Here is a 7,992-nt window from a genome sequence, read left to right as displayed (position 1 = left end):
ACAAATGAATGTTCTCCTGCACTCAATCTGCTACATACACAATATGCTTTCACATTCCATGCCTGCAGTTTTCTCTTTACTTGTCTTTTGTCTGAAACCCTCACAATAGTTACTTCCAAAATTATACTTGCAACAAAAGCTTAGAAAGTGACTCTCCTCATGGCAGTGAAGAAGTACATCCAAAATGGACTGTTTAAAGGAGGCTAATTGACCCAAATAACCTCAAGGCTTTGCCGGTTCAGTAATGCCATGTTCCCGGTATTGGGTTGTGTGGTTAATCGTTGGCCATTGCAGACAGGCGCTGTCCATGGAGAGTCACTGTCGCTCCCACAGGAAGGAGCCAACGCTTCCCCTCAAGCAGCACGCGCTTTTTCAGTGACTCCTGCTGGCTATCAGCACCAGGGGGACTGGCTAGGATGCCTGGACGAGAAAGGACTAGCCTTGTGCATTGTACTTAGAGCTGGTGGGTTTGTGCTTCCCAAGTAACAACTCTAGATGAGCCTGTGGCTTCCACTGCAGTTCTGAAATGTTTATTGAGAATTTCTTTACTAACGTTTTGACCTATGGAGGCCATGGAAACAGCCAAGAGAGCTAGAAACAGTCAGCAGTTAGAATCCTGCCTGTGTTCAGAACCTCAAGTTTTGTGCTGGGATGAGACATGACCCCCTGTTACCACCTATTTGTGAGATAGGATTAAAAGCATACAAAGCACCAAAGTCACAAAGGCCTGTGTCCATAGCACCTACTTTGGTGGGGTAGCTAGGCTAGCCAGTTAGTCTTCAACAAAGTTCCTATCCTAAGTCCACGTGCTGACTATAAGGAACACAGGCCCCGTGATATTCTACAATAAATTATTAAGAACATTTGGTCCAAAAGGTGATGTGTGAGACGAATGAGCTTACCAACACCAGGTCAGGAACAGGGCGTTGTGTGAAATTCTGTGAGGGAGTTCTACCCGGGAGTGCATTGGACCAGGGACATGCTTGCTCATTGCCTCTGCCTCCACAGCATGGGGGGGCATTGTGACTTATTTACTCTGCATGGCCAGCACCTAAAGCAGTAGGCGCGCAGTAAGTATTCACTGAGTGAATGACTTATAAGCAGGGCTTAGGAATTCGTTTTCTGCCAGAGATTCATTCAAAAATGGTTGTTTACTTATGTGCTTCAGCAGCACATCCAGTAAAACCTCAACATAACGAATAATTCGGGCAGAAGGCTGCCCATTAAAGCTAAAAGTCCATTATATAATAAAGTAGGTTTTCTGAATGAGTATGTTAAAAAAATTGACAAGTTAGTTTTCCTATTTGTACTTACGTTTGTATAATTAAAATTATGTATGAGGTGGCTCCGTAGCGCAATGGATAGCGCATTGGACTTCTAAAATTATGTATGAAAAGTTTAATTCCATGGAAAACTCTTCATATGTATTACAGTCATTTTAAATTTATTCTGTATAGGTCTAGTAAATTCGTGCATTTACCAGTCATGCAAGTACACAAATGCACACGGCTTGGATGTGGCTTAGCGCACGTGGGAACATGGCCAGGGGACAGCAGAAGCAATTACCTCACATGATTTGCTGTGACCACATGCTAATCATTCGCTGAACCTTGACTTGATTTAAATATGTAGACTATAATTGTAGGTATGTAATATTTATTTATGTTGGCAAAATTATTACAGTATTTTTTCCAACATATGGTCTACTCATTAAAATTTAAAAAAAACAACAGTGAATTGATAAAAAATACTTGTTAATTATTTATTAAGTCTTAGTTAAAAGCAGTTGAAAATTAACAGGGCATTCATTTTCACATATGTCATATGGACTGGAAATATTTTGTTGTTGTTAATCCTTGCCTGAGAATATTTTTCTATTGATTTTTAGAGAGTGGAAAGGAGGGGAGAGACACAGAGAGAGAAACATTGAAGTGAGAGAGACACATCAGTTAGTTGCCTCCAGCACACGCCTGACCAGAGCTAGAGATTGAGTCTACAGCCTTGATTGGAATTGAACCCAGGACCCTTTAGTCCGTGGGCTAGGGCTATCCACTGAGCAAAACTGGTTAGGGCCGGCCTGGAAATTTTGTCCATTAAATCTGAAGTCCATTAAATTGAGGTCTGCGGAATTGAGGATTTATGTCCACTAAAACTGGAACAATTCAGAGGTTAGCATGATCCCCATGCAAGGATGACAGGCAAAGTCATGAAGCGTTCCATATTTTTATGAACCAGATTTGCTGATCTGAACTGTATTACAATGTTAGACATTTTTAAAAATGGTTATTAGGGTTGGAATTGACATTCTAAAAGCCCCAAAACCCAACTGGCCAATAGGTTCATCCCTGACCCAGTAGAGTGGATCAAGGGCATCTCTCCCCAATTAGACTAACATTGTAGGAGGAAGAGGCAATCTTAAGAAAGGGGTAGGGAGACCAAGGAAATTTTTGAAAAGCATCAAGTCACTCAATGAGGTATAGGGCGTGCCTTGGCTTTGCAGAGTGTAACTCCCTTGAGGGGGTGCAGCTTTGATAAGAACAGTGTGAGCCTGAGGACCCAGAGTCGCAGACCACAACCCTGTGGCTATCAAACTGCCTGACTCATTTAGTGCCCGCCCCTGCTTCCTCTCTGCAGGGCTGTCAGTGGCTCACAGGCCCCTTGCCCCTGCGGGTATCCAGGGGTCCCCGCCCACTCACCTTGGCAGAAAAGAGAAAAAGGCTCTTCTGTGGTGGATGGCGTCTCCCAGAGAGCCCTGGTGGCTGGAATCCAATTTCCTGGTAGTTTTGCAACTGGGATCTGTTATGACTAGAGAATGCCAAAGCGCTCAGATAAGAAGCACAGAGGTGCCTTGGCCGAGCAGACACGAGGCTTTTCATAAACCAGTGGCTCCTAAGCGCATGATGTAGTAGTTCCATGACTAGCAGCTCATGGCCTGGGCTCCATGGGTTTCCGCCATCAAAGCCTTGATGAGACTTGTGTTAGAGAAGTGTGTGATTTAGGCGGCTTCAAAGTGGCCTTTGGTTTCTATTGCTTCTTTGGTGTTCCTCACCCAGTTCTCCCATCTGGTCTGTCTTGTGGTGCCGATCAGTGGACAAGCAAAGTGGGAAGACCAGCAACATGCTTGGGTGCACCCACCACAAAAAGTTCACAAATGCAATCATGACCTTGTCTCCCCATCTGCAAAGTCTGTGCTCAGTTATTTGGAACTTCCGGTGTCCTAGTTAGTAGGGGCCATTAGAAATCACTGAACCCTTTCCCACCAGTGGTCAGAGGCAGCTGGCTTATGATAACTTGGACATAAGTGCCAATGGGAAAGGTATATGACTCAGGCCATTTTGGCTGCCAGCGACAGGAAGCTGATGCAGGCTAGCTCACACAAAGCAGAGATGTAACCGCACATGGAACTGAATGCAGGCAGAGCTGAATCACGAAGGTGTGCAGGTGATGCAGGAGCCTCTGTTTCTGCCCTCCCTTCTGTGTTGGGTGCAAGCTTGGTACCACACAGAGCAAGATAGCTCAAGCGTACATGGGCCTGACGCTGGAGATCTGAGGAAATGGGCTTGTCCCTGCAGCACAGCAAAGTTTCCAGGTGGCCCCTGGAAGTCTCCGTGTGAGTCATGGGGCCATCCATGACCTGTGGGTGTAGCCTGAGACCAGAGTGCTCTGACCAGGGCTAGGTGTGTGCCCGACCTTGGGGGTGGGGGTGGGGCAGGCTCCATTGAGTCTTTAGGACTGAGACAGGCTTAGTGCAGAAGAGGGAGAGGATCTTTCTTAAAGGAAGGTATGCTGGGAAGACAAAGCATCATGTGCCCCAGAAATGAGTTTTCAATAGATATTTCAGGTGGGGCAGTTATGTAACCGCATCCCGACAGCACCGGGGCCTCTAGGGGCCACAGTCTGTGCGTTGGATGGTGCAGCCCAGGACTGAAGCCTCTGTGTTTGTCTCAGAGCCCAGAACGTGCAGCAGAGGAATGGGGTGTGGGTAGGCAGCATCATTCACTTCTTGGGTTGAGAAGAGGCAGTGTGCCGGGTGCTCTGTGGAGCAGCCGTTGGGAGGGATGGCCAGACCTAACAGATGCGTCGAGTCCAGAGGACCAGGGCCATTCTCAACTCTGCTGTTAGAGGAGGAGGTAGTGATGGGTAGAGGCCTTCTACTTAACGCCGACCTCCCTTCAGAACTCAGCTCAAATACCACTTCTCCGGAGCAGTCTTCCTGGGCTCACTTGCCATCACAGAGCTTTGTGGTATGTTATGTCATCATTTGAAATAACTTTACTTATGATGACCTGACAGACATCTAGCTCCTGCACACATCAGGTTTGCCTGTCATCAAATGCCCAGCACTTGGCCCAGTGCCTAGCACAGTTAATAACCACTCATTGCCTTTTTAGATGAATGAGCGGTACAGGTAATAGCAACTGGATTTATTATGAAAATGCAACAACTATGTTCTCTTCTAATGTGCTGTAGTTTGATCTTTTCACTCATTTCCTTACCTGGCTGAATTAAGGGGTGCTTTTAGGGAGCCCAGGCAACCAACAGGAAGTTGCAGATAAGCGGGAGCCCCTTTGCTGTATAGGATTTATTTATTTATTTGCAAAACATGTGAAATAAATGCACATGAGTTACATGGAAAAAGGCTAATCTGGAATGTAATTGAGAACTGTGGGAAGTTCTCGGCTGAGAACCCGGACATGCTACTTGTGAACTGGTTTCCTCTCGTGTTGAATGGACGTAAGTTTAGTATAAAGATGAAGGGATGGCCATCTCATGGCTAAAGTGTTATGAGTACAAGGGTGTGTGTGCCTGCACACATTCAGCTCTCAGTCCTCCCAGAGCCCTTCACTGTGGCTGTGCACCAGCCTGGGGACCACAGTTTACATTCCAGTCTCTGGTATGAACAACTGGAAGGTAGAGATTACTCAATTATTCCAAAGAATTAAAATTATTTGATAAAATTTCTGTCATTTTTAAATGAGTTCAACAGATAGCAAACTTTTCTGAAACCTTTTGTTAGATAGCTTTGAAGCAATAAGGAAAAAAAAAAACACTGGAAAAACTGTGTTTTGAATCCCCCTCCACGACCCCCCCCACATGTTAGCTCTTCCTGGTGCTGTGTGTAACATGATTTGCCTGGTCCCGCTGGGCATGGCAGTCACTGATCCTGGTTTGGAGCCTATTCTCAACCAGAATCAACAGACAACACAGGGACCCTTGAAGGCCAATGCCAGCCATCATGGGATTCAAACAGCACTTCATTTGTTTATCTGTTTGTGTAGCGTTTGCATACCAGAAGGCAAAACGATTCTCTATAACCTCTGATTGGTTTAAAAAGAAAACAAACAAACAAAAAATCATGTTTTAGGGCTTTTTGAGTACATACTAAGGAAGTCAAATATGAGTTAAGACCTCTGTTGGCTGTTTTTCAAATCGTCTTGTAGCCAGGACACACCTCTCACTCTTGACTCTTGCATTGCTACATGATTTGTGTTTCCTGGAGTCCTCCTTACTGCATGCCACTTCCCTATACACTGAGTGGCCAGATTATTATGATCTCTGAACACATAATAATCCAGCCACTCAGTATATATATATTATAGAGGCCCAATGCATGAATTTATGCATGGGTGGGGTCCGGCCAGCCTGGCCAGGGGGAGGGGGCCATGGGTGGTTGATTGGCCTGCCTGCTGGTTGAACTCCTGCTCGAGGGGAAAATTTGCATATTAGCCTTTTATTATATAGGATATACACTGAGTGGCCAGATTATTATGTGTCCAGAGATCATCATAATCTGGCCACTCAGTGTATATTTTTAAGCCTCATGTTGCTTCTTTGACTGATTTTATTAGTGAGACATTTTTTTTTCCTTTTCATGATGTAATATTTCATCACCATCATCTGCAGATCTTTCTGTGATTGATCATGATCAATGTGGGGAACTCAAGGACCAGGATAAAATAACTCACATATCTGGATTTATGTGGCTCTCTGGAGACTTGGATTGTAAAGAAATAGAAAGTCAACTTGAGCTGTCTTAAGTAAAGTGAGGTTTCTTATAAAGACACAGCAGGCACATCAATAGGCATCCAGGGACAGGAAATAAAATAGAGTTGAGCCATAAAGAAGTGGACCGGGAAAGACAGGCCTGAAGTGGCTTTCTCTGTTCCTTCATTGTTTCCCTCTGTCTCTGCCTATGTCTCTCTCAGTCTCTCTTTCTGTGTCTTCTCCTCTCTATCTTTGTCCTCTCTCTCACTCACTCTTACACACACACACACACACACACACACACAGAGAGAGAGAGAGAGAGAGACAGAGACAGAGTCACAGAGACAGAGACAGAGATGGTGATGGAGACGAGACAGAGACAATGAATGATGAATGATGAATGAATGAATGAATGAATGAATGGGGACCCTAAGAGGCTTGAAAAGAATATTAAGCAGTCAAATACACATTTTAATGGAATTTGCCACAACCCCAAAAGTAGAACAGGTCAGAAGAAATATTTGAAGAGACAATAGCCAAGAATTTTAAAATTTTTTTATTGTTATGTCTCCTTCCCCCCCCCCCCCTTCAATCTACCCTCACCTTCTCCCACACTAGGCCGTCACTACCCCCTTGTCTGTATCCATGGATTATGCATATATACATACAATTTCTTTGGTTGATCACCTCCCACCCACCTACCCTCCCCCATCTTCCCTCCAAGATTTCTCACTCTGTTCCATGTTTCCATGTCTCTGGATCCACTCTGTTCATCAGTTTATGTTGTTAATTAGATTCAACATATGAGTGAGATCATGTGATACTTATCTTTCTCTGACTGATTTATTTCACTTAGCATAATACTTTCCAGGTCCCTCCATGCTGTCTCAAAGGGTAAGAGATTCTTCTTTTTTCTTCTGCATAGTATTCCATGGTGTAGATGTACCACAGCTTTTTTATCCACCGAACTACTGATAGGAACTTGTATTAGCTGAGAATTAAAAAAAATAATAATAATGAAAGACATCAAACCTAGAAGTTCAAGTTAAGTAGTTCAGAGACCCAAGATAAATACCAGGATAAATATTTGAAAAACATACAAAACAACACATAGACATTTTATATTCAAACTGATAAAAGATAATGATAAACTATTGAAGGCAGTCAGAGAAATAAAACACATTACATAGAGAGGAACAAAAATCAGAATGTTAGCAGACTTTATCAGAAACTACAAGATAGAAGACAATGTAATGACATCTTTAAAATATTGAAGTAAAAAACTTGTCAACTTAAAATTTTATACACAATTCAAATATCTTTAACAATTTAAGATTAAATAAAGATTAAGAGTATAAATGATAATGAAAGGAGATTGGACTTGGGGTGGTAAACACACAATACAGTATACAGATGATGTGCTGTAGAATTATATTCCTGAAACCTATGTAATTTTATAAACCAATGTCACCTCAATAAATTCAAATAAGAAAAACTGAACACATAGATACAGAGAACAGATTGGTGTTTACCAAAGTGGGATGTGGGGGGGATGTGTGAAATGGATGAAGGTAGTCAAAAGGTATAAATTTCATTATAAGATAAATCTTTTTTTATTGTAGACTAGAGGCCTGGTGCACCAGTCCGTGCACCAGTGTGGTCCTTCGGCCTGGCCTGCAGGGATCAGAGGGCCTCCGTGCTGCAATAGCCCGGCCTTACCCACCAGCTCATTGGACTCTAGTCCACTGACCATGTCGATTCACACAGCACAAAGTAGTGCCTGAATGGCAGGTGGCCAGGGAGGAGTCTGGGGCTGCACCGCTCCCACTCATTCTGGCCCCACTGTGCCTGCCACCACCACTTGGTAGGCTCACTGCTGCTCTGTTGCAGTCTCCATGTGCCATCCTAGGAAGACTGGTGGGCCCATGACTGCACAGTCTGTAGAGAGCACAAGGACATTCTTTTAATTCTTATCAGCTGAGCCCGAGGGCACTGGCAGAATCCTGT

The 7,992-nt window shown here is 43.9% G+C and overlaps 1 pseudogene; it reads left to right on the top strand.

The window, feature by feature from the left end:
- The first annotated feature begins 2,125 nt into the window (after positions 1-2,125).
- On the top strand, positions 2,126-2,226 carry LOC118731684 (annotated as a pseudogene).
- The last annotated feature ends 5,766 nt before the right edge of the window (positions 2,227-7,992 follow it).

Source organism: Pipistrellus kuhlii, unplaced genomic scaffold (genome assembly GCF_014108245.1).
Source record: "Pipistrellus kuhlii isolate mPipKuh1 unplaced genomic scaffold, mPipKuh1.p scaffold_m20_p_31, whole genome shotgun sequence".
NCBI lineage: Eukaryota > Metazoa > Chordata > Mammalia > Chiroptera > Vespertilionidae > Pipistrellus > Pipistrellus kuhlii.
Note: the sequence above shows the minus strand (reverse complement) of the source record. Positions and strands in the feature narration are given on the sequence as shown.